Source organism: Stegodyphus dumicola, chromosome 9 (assembly GCF_044657685.1).
Source record: "Stegodyphus dumicola isolate Sdum_Otavi_A_Nest chromosome 9, ASM4465768v1".
NCBI lineage: Eukaryota > Metazoa > Arthropoda > Arachnida > Araneae > Eresidae > Stegodyphus > Stegodyphus dumicola.
The window spans coordinates 81,791,916-81,806,742 of record NC_140776.1 but is presented as its reverse complement, the minus strand read 5'-3'; the positions used below and the strand labels follow the sequence as shown (position 1 = coordinate 81,806,742).

At 32.5% G+C, this 14,827-nt stretch overlaps 1 protein-coding gene and 1 long non-coding RNA gene across 4 annotated transcripts in view; one reads left to right on the top strand and one right to left on the bottom strand.

Moving 5' to 3' along the window:
- The window catches only part of LOC146995394 (uncharacterized), a 174,147-nt gene extending 173,055 nt beyond the window's left edge, over positions 1-1,092 (bottom strand). For both annotated transcript variants that reach the window (XR_015043015.1, XR_015043014.1), the window contains exon 1: positions 942-1,092. This is a non-coding gene — a long non-coding RNA (uncharacterized LOC146995394). The remainder of the gene's footprint in view (positions 1-941) is intronic.
- Positions 1-14,827, top strand: part of LOC118203724 (RNA-binding protein 24-like) — a 278,308-nt gene that overhangs the window by 193,846 nt on the left and 69,635 nt on the right. The gene's annotated exons all lie outside the window — the stretch shown is intronic.

Below are 14,827 nucleotides of genomic sequence, written 5' to 3'. Positions count from 1 at the left end.
TAACCTAAGCACCTCTGTATAAGTTATTACAAAATTTTTTTCAAAACTTTCAATAAAGTAAAACGGCAACTTTAAAATATCTAACAATCACTCGCTTACAAAATAGAGGAGTCCATTAAAAAAAAGTTGCCAAAATGTGATTTATTATATGCACTATACTTTTAAAAAAATTTTCTAATTTTTTTATGAGCATACCGAAGCACTATACTTTTATTTTTCAAATTACATTTATTAATTTCAAAATACTATACTTTTATTAATTTAAAAATAATATTTCGCGTCGATTCACTTTTCAAAATTTCATTTCACTCTACTTTCATTTTTTAATTACTTTAACTGTAGAATTTTGAAAAGTGTTATTTCAAATTTTCTAACTATTGAAAGACGCCTAGAATCATGCAATACTTTATTAAAGGGGGGGGGAGAAAAAGAATTAAATAAAAAAAAAATTAAATGAATTCAAAGGAGAAACCGGTATTTTGGAAATTATCACAAATAAATTAAAAAATCGTCGCTGACGGTAGCACAGCTCAACAGTATCAACGCTTTGTTGTTATTGCTAACAAATGCAAATAGAATTTGTAGTAGTACACAGGTGGGGCTGTAAACGGATTTGTTTTACGCTTCCCGACAGGAAGGAGTGACAGCTACATCATTCATGAGATTTTTATGGAGTAAACTTTGGGAATTTCTAAATCAATAGCAAAGGATGAATTCGTATGCGGAATAATTTAACCTTCAAAAAATAAAAATGGTGATTTTTATCCCAACAGTGCAGAGCTGGTGCATTTTTAAGCATCCTTTTCCTTTAATATATCGAATATGTTATCTAATCTTGAATTTTAAAGAGCTGCACGTTTGTACTATATATGCAAAGAAAAGAGAATAATAATCATAAAGAATTTAAATATAATCATTTTGTTCATAAGGAATCCACTTACCAAAATCTTTACGTTCTCTACGTTCTAGATTTTCGTTTCTCAAGCTTAATAAGCCGTCCCATTAATGAAGATCGAGTACTCTGTTTTTTTACAGAAGATAACTTCAGTTCTTTTCACTGTTTTAAAGGAGACGGGAGAACTACGTCTTGTATTATCTAAAAAGGGAGGAAATGCAAGATAATAAAAACGAAACTTGATAAGTTTTTAATGAGACTACTTATCATGTTTAACTGAACAGAGGAATGGAATATTTTCATGCACAGTGTCCGTTATGGTAGATTGAAAATGACAGCACTTATACCCTTAAGAATATTAAGATTCTAGGATTTCACTTTTTTGTTAACTGAAACCTTGATCCCTACTCTAATTCTCGGACAGCTATTTAATGCCGTCTTTGTAAATAACTACTGAGTCAGAAGAATTTTTAAACAAACTTTTTTTATTTAAATTTAACAATACGCAGCTTTTGCTTTAAATCTACGCCAGCTTGCAAGATTTCAGAAGTATAAAATATGAGTTTAAAAATTCAAAATAATTTAATGCCAAAAAACCTAACAAGCGTTGGCTCAGCTCTAATTAATTGCGCGAGTACCTTGGCTGGTGAAAGCTAATGTTGGATAATGAAATTCTTACAGCGAGACGAGGGAATACTGCAGTCGTCAGTGCAGTACCCAAAGCTTTCCCTAACTTTCAAGAATTCCGTTCTTGTATACATTACGTCATTTTGTCATTAACTTCCTGTTGAGAGATAACGAAAGCAGATTTGAAAGTATAGATCAAATCATAAAGTAATTGGCTAAATGATTTAACCTCCGTACAAGTTGAATTGTGAAAGTGGCTGGAGCAGAGTATAAATGAATAGCTATGTAAATATATATGTTAAATACAACAATTTTCTAGGACAAAATAAAGATGATGGTGGCAAGGAGAGAAGGAAAAATTTACAGGAAACGCTTGTATGAAATTTACTCCTAAATTTTGACTCTAGTACGTCCAAAAAAGGTAGAAAATGTTTAAGTTCAATTCCGAACATAATGTTAACGCAGAACATAATTTCGAATGTAAACGTGTGTTTTCATCGAAACTTTACTCATCGAAATGATACTGACCAAAACAGTTGTTTCGGAAAATGTTTTCGGAGGTTGAACGAATGTGAGCACAGTAATTCAGAAACAATTCTATAAAGTTCCTGAAAACTATTCACATCGATGTTAACATATTTTAGAGCCTGAGACGAAAATTTATATTTTGCTCTCTGAATATTTGTTATAATTTTATATGAATATTTCATCTGTTGTTAGCCCATACGGGCTATTAATTTCGAAATAATATTTCGTGTCGATTCACTTTTCAAACTGTTGCCACCAAATATTATCGCCATGTGTTATATCTAAAGAAACTAGATGATGAAGAATCTGCATGAATGTTTCTCGTATTGTGAAGAAACAATGGTACTTAGAGCTATCAAATTTTGAATAACGTAGTCCTCCAACCGAACATGGGCGTTTGGAAACCCGAATTTTGATTTTAGAGTTTGTTTTATTATCTATTTAAAATTTTGTAAAACTTTAACGAATTTTTGATTAAAAATCTCAACGATTTCAAAGCGAACAATGGCAACAAAGTACGGGAAAAAAAATTTTATCTCCAGCGCTCGAGACTGTGTATCCCAAATTCCAAAGATATACTGTTTTGCTGCTTTTAAATATTTTGTAATACTATTGTTAAATTTAATTTTATTGGTTTTAGGTGCGGAGAACATGATATTTAATCAATAAAGGTAACGCACAAAACATTAAAAAAACGACCTTTTAGGCATAATATAAAATCTGAAAGTTTTCATATTTTTACAAGTTAATTTTTATCCCAAGTTCCATTTATCCTACTTCTAGCACAGCTTTGTTGGTAGATTTCTTATTTAATGAAACGCCTTATGTGAAAAAATACACTTTTATTGTATGTTTATTTTATTTGATGTGTTTGAACATTACAGATATTTCAATGAACACAAATTAAGAGCACCTTGTCTCAACCTTTAAGTTATAGGATTTTTTTTTCCATCGCACATTGTTTGATTTGTGTAGTTGCAGATCATTGCACTTAAAATAATTAGAATTTTTTGAAAGCCATACTATATCTATTTGTTTTTACGTTCTTTGGATTTGCTTTTGGCATGAGATGTGACATTTGCTTTATTTATTTCGAATGTAAAATAATATGCCTTAATCGCATGCATATGCATCATTACTTCGTGACAACATTCCGTGATGTCAGCAGTTAAAAAAAAAAGCTAAATAAATAAATGAACATGGAGTCGAATAAAAGGGAGTTTGAGAGAGAGTTAAAGAGCGGTAGGTGGAAGATGTTTTTTCTCCTTGCTAAAAGTGCTATGTGCGTGCGAGCGGTTTATATTATTTCGTGACATAAAATTGTAAATGAATTTTGTAAAGAAAATTGTTTAATCTTTTGTTCTCAAATATATGATAAATTATTTTCTCCTTAAGTTCATTAACAATTTTGTGAGTTTTAAATAAAAGCTCATTTTATAAAAACTTTTTTTAATTAGCTTTTTCTATTAATTTCGTTTTTGCATTTTGCGTCGATTCACTTATCAAACTGTTGCCACCAAATATTACAGCCACATTTTTATCTCCACCGCACGAGACTGTGTATCGGAAATTCTAAAGATATTCTCATTTTAAAATTATTTCACGATATTGCTGTTGAATTGAATTTTATGGTTTAAATGCGAAGAACATGCTATTTAACAAATAAAGGTAACACACAAAACTTAAAAAAAAAAGCCCCTTCGGGTGTAAAGTGAGGTGAACAGACGTCCCGCTTTTGGCGAGACAGTCCCGATTTTTAACAATTTGTCCCGCTACGTTTTAAAAAAGTCCCGATTTTTGGAAAGAATGCACGACAAGCTTGGGAACGGCGGGAGAATACGGTTTTCGGCGGCCATGTGGCTACTTCGCTAGGATATGAGTCTTATATTATTTTTGTTAATTTTATAATGTTAAATTTTAATAATAACAAATAATTGTTGACAACTGATGATCGAGAATTACTTATCAAAGTTCGCATTGTTGATCAGTTGTTAGAATTCGATCACCATTGTTTGGACTTATTGGCATTTTTTGGCATTGGCAATGGCGAAAATATTTTGTAACTGTCTCTCAGACGATACACGTACTGCGTGCTAGTGCTAGTTAAACAAGTGATGTCAACAAAGAAGCTATTCAGATAATTTAGATACGTAATTTATTTATTTCATAAACGCATAAATTTTCTTGAATTTAGCAGACAGTACTCTTATTATTTATATTTTATAGTGGCGGAAAAAGGTCTAGCGTCGGCCTTGAAAGTGACGCTTACAACTTAGGTTACGGCAAATTCAGAGGAAAAATAATACAAGTTAGTATTGTTATTACTTAGAAAGAAATATAGGATTAAAATTAAAATAATTTTTAAAATATAGTTACTTTATAACAAACAAATTAATTTAATTTTTAAACTATTAATAAAATATGTATATGTAATTATATGCCTACTTACTGTGTTTTTAAATCAATATATATAGATAAAAATTTATAATAGTTTATAAATTTATAATAAACTACTTCTTTAGATTTTTAACATAATGAGTAAGAACAGAAGAAGCAAATTCAAAGATGGTCTAAGAAGTGAATTTCCTTTTGTTAAAAAAACCAAAAGCGATTACATGGTAAAATGTGAGAAATGTGATGATGAATTTTCTATTTCGCCTGGCTGGAAGAATGATACAGTAAGACCCCGCTTAACGCTGTTTCGTTTAGCGCTGTTTCGGTTTAGCGCTCTTTTATTTCAACCCGGGGAATCTCCGAAATTGCTCGCAGCACTAGGAGGATTTCCCGAAATTGTGCGCAGCGCTAGATTTCCAAATAACATATCCGAAACAGTGTAGTTGTGTGTCTTGTTCGGTGCGGTGCTGTACGGACGCATTTTTATCATTTGAAACATTTGCTGACATTATTGTAAGTATAAATTTATATAATACTATAACGATTAATACAGTGACAAATATTATGATCTTTAGTTTTTATCATGGGTGATAATAAAAAACAAGAAAAGAAAGCAACCAAAAAAAGCAAACTAAAATGCAAGTGATTAGAAGATTAGATTCTGGTGAACGTGAATCTCAAATTAGTGCTGCATTGAATTTGGCAACTTCAGCAATAAGGACAATTCTTAAGAATAAAGAATAAATACTGTCATCGGCAACTGCAACTACGTCAAGCTCTGCAACTAGAATTACCCGTTCTAGAAATAACATTCTATACGGATTGACGACGAAATTGAACGCAATATGCCATTAAGCCAATCTATTATAATGCTTTCTTGACAAAAAGCCAGAAAATTGGAAACACAGAATAGACTGAATGATCTGACTGACTTAGAATTTTATTTGTTTTTATAAGTATATTCGTTTATATTGTTTTTATTTTTGTAAAAAAAAAAAAAAAAAAAAATTTGGTTTTATTTTTATTAAAAAAACATTATTAAATTTAATACCTAACCATTTTTCTATCCATCTTCCCCTAATCCCATTATTTACATGTTAAGATAGCCTCGTTTAACGCTGTTTCGCATTACGCTCTACTTTGATGGAACTTATCCCCCGCGTTAAGCGGGGTCTTACTGTATTTCAAAGCAGTCGGGGACAAAGGATATTTAAATACTACTGCATCTTCCTCCAAAATGTAAGAATTCTTTGAAAAACAATTTATGGAGACGAAGAAAAGAAATTAGCATTAGCAGAAGGACTTATGTCTTTTCATGCTAATAATCACAAACATTCCTTAAGTTCTTGTATATCACAAGTTGTCCAAAAGTTATTCAACAAAAAACGACAGCAATCTACTAAAAAAATTCACTCAAATACGAAATATGCCAAAAAAAAATACTATACGTAATTTTTTAATGTAATATATTTGTAAATTGTACTTCTGTTGAAGTTTAAAAAATATATATTACAATACTATTTTTGCGTTCTATGAAAATTTATGTTGCTCCATATAGACCAAATTTTTAATCAAGAATCCCCCCTCCCGGTAAATGGTGTCTCGCTTTACCAATGTTAAAATCTGGTCACTTTAGCTTAAAGTCAAGTCTGAAAGCTTTCAAATTGTTATTATTATTATTATTATTTTAATTTTCGTCGTTGAAACTTTGATATAAGCATCATTTAAAAAGTTCTTTGTATCGCTGTACTCGAAAGTGTAATTCTAAGAGATTTTATATTTACTTCCTTTTACTAAGTGAAGAAAATACTGCAACCGCGAAAAATTTCGGTTATCATACTTCAACAAAAATTTGCATTTTGATCGTTCTCGAATACATTTGAACGATTTTTTTAGATTTAAAATGTATTCAGAAGGGATTTTTTTCGATACGGCTGTACGTACGTATGTGCATATCTCGCATAACTCAAAAATGATTAGCAGTAGAACGTTGAAATTTTCTATATGGGACTGCTCTAATTGTGCGCCTCCTTTTTGGTTGCAATCGCCGAAAACTTTTTGTATACTGTTACTCTGTATATCTGTTACTCTTAGTAGAATAGTTAATTAAATCAGTTTGTGCACAGTCTTCAGTGTCTTTTTCCCGATTGAGACGAAAAATAAAATTTCAATTTTGTGCACCGAAAAATCTGTCTTCTTAACCGCTGGCCAAATTGCTTGTTTTTGCGCGGAAATTCTTAATTTTAATAGTAAAAAAATTTTTAAATTGTTTTAACTGTATTTAGTGTGTGTTATGTTTTTTATATTTTTCAATTTTTAATCAAGAAACAGTTTTGAAAAGAAAAAAAAGAAACAGTTTTGAAAAACTGTTTCTTTTTTTTTATTTCCTTAATTTTTTTATACATCGTTTTATTATAGCATTTAAATAGAACATTTGGCAACGATTAGATAATTCTTCAGATTATGTAATTTTTGTGCATTTTCAGTTGTGAAATAAATGAGACGTAACGCTGTTAAGCGAACCTCGCGCCAGAGTGTGGCTACAGTAAATGAATATAGTGAATTTTAAGGAGTGAATTTATTCTATTGTGATTTATGCGCTATCGACGAAGTAGATTTTTTTTAAATTCGATAAGTTTAAATGAAATGCAGGAAAAAGTGAGTATAATTTATTATTCTGTACAAGGAAGTCATGTGGTGTACACATCAGACTTTTATACCATCTTGTATTTATGAAACTGAAAAGAGTACTATTAAAAAAAGAAAGATCCTGAATTATATATAAATTACACACAATAAATCATCGCAAAGAGTATCAGAATAGTCAATATTTTTCTGAACTCGATATGTCACACTTTAATTCAAGTAGAGGAGTAGGAAACTATTTCAGTATACAGAATAAATAAATAAATAAATTTAGAAAGGCTAATCAATTGTACTTTTAATTTTATGTTCCACTGTACGCTTATTAACTGAATTATAAATGTGCACTAACTATTTTTACTAGGTCCATTCTGACTTCTTTTAGATAGAATTTAAATTTACCAAATTTTAGGTGTGTTCATAATAGCTCTCTCCAACATCAATGCATTTTTATAGGCGAATTTTCCAAAGATTAAATGCTACAAACCTTCAATTTCTTAGATGGATGAAAAATATCCTTTTATAGTTCTATCAGTTTCATCTTCAGAATGAAAACAATGACCACGTAGGTTTTGCTTTAGATTAAAAAATAGCCAAAGGTCACACATAAAAAGATCATGAAAGAAATGAATGGACGTTTTCGTTATAAAATAAATTGAATTATAACTCCATTACAGGGATAAAAAGCGTTTATTAGAAGAATGGAAAGGTAAGCAACAGGGATCAACATTACGACGAATCTATAACTAAAAAGTTCACAGCCTAAATTTGCCAGATTGCGCCAAAACATAGATTACGTCATTTAACGCTCTGAGAGGCGAACGCAAGCTAATAAGTAGAAAAGAAATCACATTAATCATTTCATCTCGGGACATTCGAAGGTAAAAAACAACAACATCCCTCCCCATTGATTAATCCTTAATCAGGGTTCGTAGCGGTCCTTACAAGTGCTTATAAGTCCTTATATTTGAAAATAAAATATAAAGGCCCTTATAGGTGCTTACTTTTTCTTTAAAGCCCTTATTTTTTTTTGTTTTGAGTGCTTATTTTTTGCTTTTAGTGCTTTTTTTTTAATCCTTTGTTTTTAATGAACGCGCATTTTTCCCCCGTACCAAAGCCGAAACTAAATAAACAACTTTTCTTCCTTATATGCAACGTCAGATGGTGAATCATACTTCCGGAAATTGCTTTCCCCCTTCCTCTGCATTAACGTAACCTACGGTCCGCGCGAGAGTACAGACAGGTGCACGTCGTTCTATTGGCCAAAGAATTGCGAAAACGGTAGAAAATTCCGGTACATTTGGTATTCTTTTCCTCCCACCCAAATACTACACATGTTTGAATTTCTATCAAGATTTTAATAATTTGCTTTCTCGTTCCGCGTGGTCAGTTCATATTCGTGTTTATTGTGATCGTTATGCTTATATTATGAGCATATGTATGAATATTTATAATAATATAGTTGCAGTAACTTCTGAAGTATAGATAAACTTCCAAAAATGGGTGTGTTTTTACACAGATTAGCTTTCTAAGGAATAATATTCGGAATGGCTTAAATAAAAGGAAAGTAATCGAATAGTCAAAATAATTTCATTTTCTTTGCCAATACATTATACAGTATGGAGGTTGGGGGTTTCTCGGCAAAATCTCTAATATTGAAGCAACGGACTTTTTTTTGTCACTGTCCAATCTGGATTGAATAGGACTAAAAGTTTTGCGGTCTACCCAACCCAAGCGAAGATTGATTCAATTTCGGAAATTTAATACAGTCTGTTGAAAATTAGAATCAGAAACACCCCACATTAGTAAGTCTCTTTCTTTTCCTTTATTTAGTTCTTTATTCTCCGAATACCGGCAAGTGTTGATTCCGATTGCGTAATATCACATATGGAAGAATTACGCCGCACGTATTGCGCAATAACGTTTGCGGTATTTTGCATTGATAATTAATTTTGATACCAATTCAGAAGTCAAACAACAAAAATCAGCGTTATATTTACAAAATTTTCACAGGACTAGTTTCGATGGTTTTACTGAACCACCATCTTCAGCTGCAAAACCGCAAATGAACCAGATAGGAAATAATGATTAGATAAGATAAGAAAGCCTGGACAAGAATAAGCAAGTGGCGCCATCTGTTGGTGAAACCAGAACTAAAACATAATTTCTTTAAAGGCCGAAGGCAAATTTGGATTGGTATTAGGATCGTTAACTAGAACAGAAAGATTTTTATGAATGTGAAATGCCTCTAGAAAATCCAGTTCTCCAATGGAAGATGTTTTTTGAATAATTTTGGCAGCAGAAAAACTGAAAGTGTGGTTTTCGGACCAACAATGTTGAGCAACAGAAGACTTCTGTGTTTCCTTTTTTCTAACATATGCCTCATGTTCCTTGACGCGAAATTTTAAGGCTCTCTTAGTTTGGCCAATGTAAATTAAACCACACTGGCAAGGAATCCTATAAATACCCCAGGAATTCATATCCGGAATGGGGTCCTTGAGTATGGAACTCGGAATTTTATTCATGGGAGAATAAACAACCCGAAAGTTAAATTTCTGCAAAATATGTGCAACTTTATAGCTAATTGATGGAAAGAAGGGAATGACAACAGAATTTTTATAATCTCCTAAAACAAGAGTGTGCCTTTTAGTGTGTTGAAATGAGAATTTTTTAACTGCTTGATTAATAATGTTGGGTGGAAAGCCCCTGTCAATAGCTATTGCTTTTAAATACTTTAGTTCTTCATCAAGGGCTAGTTTGGAGGAGCAAACTTGAAGAGCACGGAAAACATAGGAATAAAATGAAGCTAACTTTTGTTTAGTCGGATGACATGATTTAAAGTGTGGTGGAAGGCAAACCGATGAAGGTTTACGGTAAACCGTAGTACTGAAGTTCGATGTGTTACGTGTGACCAGAATGTCGAGAAACGGAAGAGAATTGCAAGTCTCAAGTTCAAAAGTGAACTGAATAGCAGGATCAATAGAATTTATTGTTGAAAGAACATTATTTAAATCATCTTTATTACCTTCAAACAGAGTAAAAGTATCGTCTACGTAGCGGAACCATGCCGGGAAGTTTAAAGTTTCAAACAATTTTGATTCATAATAATGCATGTAGATATCAGCCAGGATGGGACTGAGGGGGCTTCCCATGGCTAATCCCTCAGTTTGTTTGTAATATTTATTTTGGAAAACAAAATGTGTTTGTTTCAAACAGAGTTGAGTGAGAGAAATTAGCTCATCAATTTCGATGCAAGAGAAATGAAATTCGCGAAGTCTGGTTTCTAGACATCTTAATGCACCCTCCACTGGGACATTGGTGAATAATGATTTTACATCAAAAGAAACCATGAGTAAATTACTAGGAGAAATGTTTTTAACTTTTTTTACAAACTCTATTGAATTTTTTATGGTGTAAATGTTATTGTCTAATAGAGTTGAAAATCTAGAAACTAAATATTTAGCTAATGGATACGAGGCAGTACCTAAATTTGATACAGTAGGGCGGAAAGGAATACCACTTTTATGAATTTTGGGAAGAGCATATAATCTGGCAGAATTCGCAACAGATGGGATAAGTGAATGTTTTAAGTTGCCTGAAATGATTTGCGAAGATTTGATCGCAGTTTTTATTTTTGACAAGTCCGAAGGTGAAGGATCTTTAGGGATCGGATTATATGGTCCTTCGTTTAAGAGTTTAGTGACACCATCGATGTAAGTGTTCCTATCCATGACGACTATCTGGCCACCTTTGTCGGCCTTTGAAATAATAATACCTGGGTTAGAATGAATTTCACGCAATGTAGCTCTTTCTCTCGCAGTTAGATTTGGTTTCAAAGGTTTATTATTGAATTTCACATTATGAGCGATAAGATGCCTAATCATTTCTTTCTGTGAATCTGAAACTGTGAATCTGAAATCATATCCAAAATTCACTGCCCTTGAACAAAAGTCTTGGTCTAGAACGGAGAATGCAGTTAACCGTCATAAAAACACCCTTGCAGTTAAATTCGAAAAACTTCTTTTACAATCTTCCAGTTCAAGTAGTTTAAAAAATCTTCCCATTGTAAACATCAAGCCAATAGTTAATATTTCTAATGTTAGTCTTTCAGAAGAACAAGAGAGAGTTCTAAAATATAATTTTAACTTCTCACAAACCTGTAAACCCTCGATTCCAAAGATTTTGGCTCCTATCGAAAAAGCTTTCAAGTTCAGTAAAGTTTCAGATTCACACCTTAAAATTACCTTAAAATTTTTCCTAATGTAATTAAGGAAAACTTGTGAAAATATTTCATTCAAATTAAACTGTTCTGATCAAACTGTTCTGTGAAAGGTATAGCATTTAATTCCGTTCAGAATAAAATGTTGTTTAAAAATGTACAGGTAGCCCTCCTACAACACGGTATCCTGTAACACGGTTTCTCTATAACACGATTCATAAATTGCGAGAACCTTCCTACAACGCGGTTTTCCTATAACACGATTTCCCTCTAACACGATAAGCTAATTGCCCAAGCAATCGAAGAAATTTAACGAACTCCACGAAGTTTTTCCATATTGTGCTAAATTTTCTATATTTTCCATATGGGTGCTATTCATAAGCACCCATGTAGTCATTTAACACATAAGAATCCTTGTTTCGTAAGTTCTGCCAGTTGTCTTCCAAGATCCGCTACCCGTGCAAACAAATGTCCTCAGATTATCCAACTGTCCTCATATTATCCGTATGTCCCCAAATAACAATGAAAAAAACCTCACTATCGCAGCAGGTGAACAACATGAAGTCACAATAAGTGCTCTAAGACGCACAAACTGCACGTTTGGCTTCCAAAATTCGAATCCTCGTCTCCATGGCCTGAAAACAAAAGTGTCTTGCGCTGCTGGTCGGCAGTCTGCGTCGAGCCACGGTCTGTTAAAAAATAGCTTTTTAGCCTTTAAGACATTAAGTTTCAGTCCCCAAACATGAGCCCCCGGGTGCCAATAATTTAGAAGATGGATAAGGCGCTCAGCATTTGGATTAATGATAGCTGGCAAAAAAGGATTCCGTTGGATGTTAATATCATTAAACAAAATGCACTCAAAATTTTCAAGCACCTCAAAGAACATCGAGAACCCTCTGTCAACCCAGATCTTCTGGTAAGTAAAGGTTGGTTCGAAAATTTCAAAAAGCGTTTTGCAATTCATAGCATAAAAATTCAAGGAGTATCTGCATCGGCTGATTATGAAGCTGCTAGGACGTTTCCTGAAAAATTTCAGAATATTATAGAAGAACAAGGATACACAGCAGTTCAAGTTTTCGATGCCGACAAAACTGGGGTTTGGTGGGGGAAAAAATGCCCAGTAGAACCTTTGTATCGAAAAAAGAAGGAAAAAAAAAACTGTATTCTGTTTTAAGGTGTCTAAAAATTGTAACTAACTCCACTTTTGTGTAGTATGACTTTGGACGTTACGACAAAACCCTTGTTAGTTTATAGATCTTTAAATCCTCGTGCACTTAAATGCGTAAATAAAAATAACTTTACCGGTATATTGGAAAGCAAATCCAAGAGCTTGGGTAGTTGGGGATATATTTAAAAATTGGTTTTTAAATTGTTTTGTGCTAGACGCTGAACGTTATTTAAAGCAGAAAAATTTGGGCTTTAAGGCGCTTAATACTATTAGATAATGCTCCATGTCACCCACAAGATTTGAATCATCCCAATGTCAAAATACTGTTCCTACCACCTAACACTACTCCGTTACTCCAACCATTGAATCAAGGTGGTATTTATACCTTTAAAACATATTACGTAAGAACAGCATTACAGTAGAGTTTAGACGTAACCGTTTCAAAATCAGTTAATGAAACAGAAGCTTCGAAGACATTGTAAATCAAGAACTGAATCAATATCGTATCTTTGTCGCTGAAAGAACTAAAAGCATCAATGTTAAATGCATGTTAGGGAAGAAGATATGACTCTCTTCAGTTGAAACAGAAAACGTGTGTGAATCGTCAGAAAATGAAATTGGTGGCATATTAGAACTTGCTAAATTAATCGGAGGCGAAGGTTTTTGTGAACATGGATATTGAGGACGTTCAAGATTTATTAGCGGATGAAGAAATTGACGAAGATATGATAGAAATGGCATCAGAAGCTATAAATCAAACCGCTTTTAAGGACACTACAACTGATGAAGATTGTGAAGTTAATAATTTAACATTAAAAAAATTAAAAGAAGGCCTACGCTTAACTGAAAATCTTGAATTATTTTTTTTGAGTGCAGACCCTTTCGCTGAAATAAGCCGAAAATTCAAAAGGGAGCTGCAAAACTGTCTAGCTCTATATCGAGAAATTTAAAATGACCCGGTAAGAACTAGTAAGCAAAGTAAAATTAGATTTTTTAAAGAGGGAAGAAAATGCCAGAACTTTAAATGAAGAAAGAAATTCTGAAACTGAAAGCGATCTCATTCCACCGAAAAAACGCTCTCTGCTGATTATACTGCTCGAGCAATGACAACGAAGAAATTTATTAAACTAAAGTTGCGTTAAATTAAAATATGTAATATTTTTTGTTTTGTGTTGTACATACATATATATTTTTAATAAATATTAAGTTGGTTATGTATAATTAAAAATATTTGTTTTTAATAAAGATTTTGGAACGTAACCCCATTTTTATACTGGCTCTGGGTCTCATACAACAAGGTTTCACACAAAACGGCATTTTCTAGGAACCTATCTACCGTGTTATACGAGGGCTACCTGTATTCTTTTCATATACTTAGGACTGAAATTTTGTAGAAAAAGAACATGCACGCATTTATATGTATATTTACGACGTAATTATAAAATATTTACATCCGATCGTGTCAAAACCCATTGAACTTAATGGTAAATGACCGAATGTTTTGGTCACCACAAAGGGACCAGTGCTTCAAAGCAGTGCATGGGAGAAACCATGGAGGTAGGAAAGGAAGGAGGGGCCAACCGGCGCTAGAAGTGAAGCACTGCTTTGAAGCTTGGGTCACCAGATGGGGTGTTCTTTGTTTACATTCAGAAGCTCGCTTGACACGGTTCTGATAGTATTTCGTCAGACGACAGTTCCATTCAAATCGAAAAAGGAACACTTTCGCATGAAAGAAACATTCGTAGTGTGTTGGATAACAGCAATTTGTATAGTTTAGTGACATTTACGCAAAAGTCATATCTTGGTTATTTTTCGATAACTAACAACAGCGATTTTGATTATGAATTTGTTTTATAAAATTCTAAGCTGTTGAACTACAAAAATATAGATTTTAAGATAAATGTTATGCTTAAAGAATGAAAAATACCTTACGGTACATTTAAAATTGTATACGTCTTTCGTTACCCTTGATAGAGTATTCGGTACTTTTATTTTATTTTCCAAATGCCAAAATGTTTTAAATAAAACAAATTTTTTTCACATCCATATATTATTGTAACATAAATTTTAAATTTTTTTTAGAGGAGAGGCTTTACTGTTTCTCATTTCAAACTCATCGTTTAAATTTTATATATCTTATTTGTAATTAGGCACATAGGTCAGATTAAGTTTTTATTAAATAGAGTAACGAATGCAAGGGCTATCTGCCTAAAGAGAGAGATGCCATCGTGGAGGAATTTTGAAGAAAAACTGACCTTTGAGTGTGTATTAAAAATAATGCATATAATTTTCATTCAAATTATATTCGTATATATTTTTTAAGTAAAACTTTCGGGTGTATGCTAAATTAGTG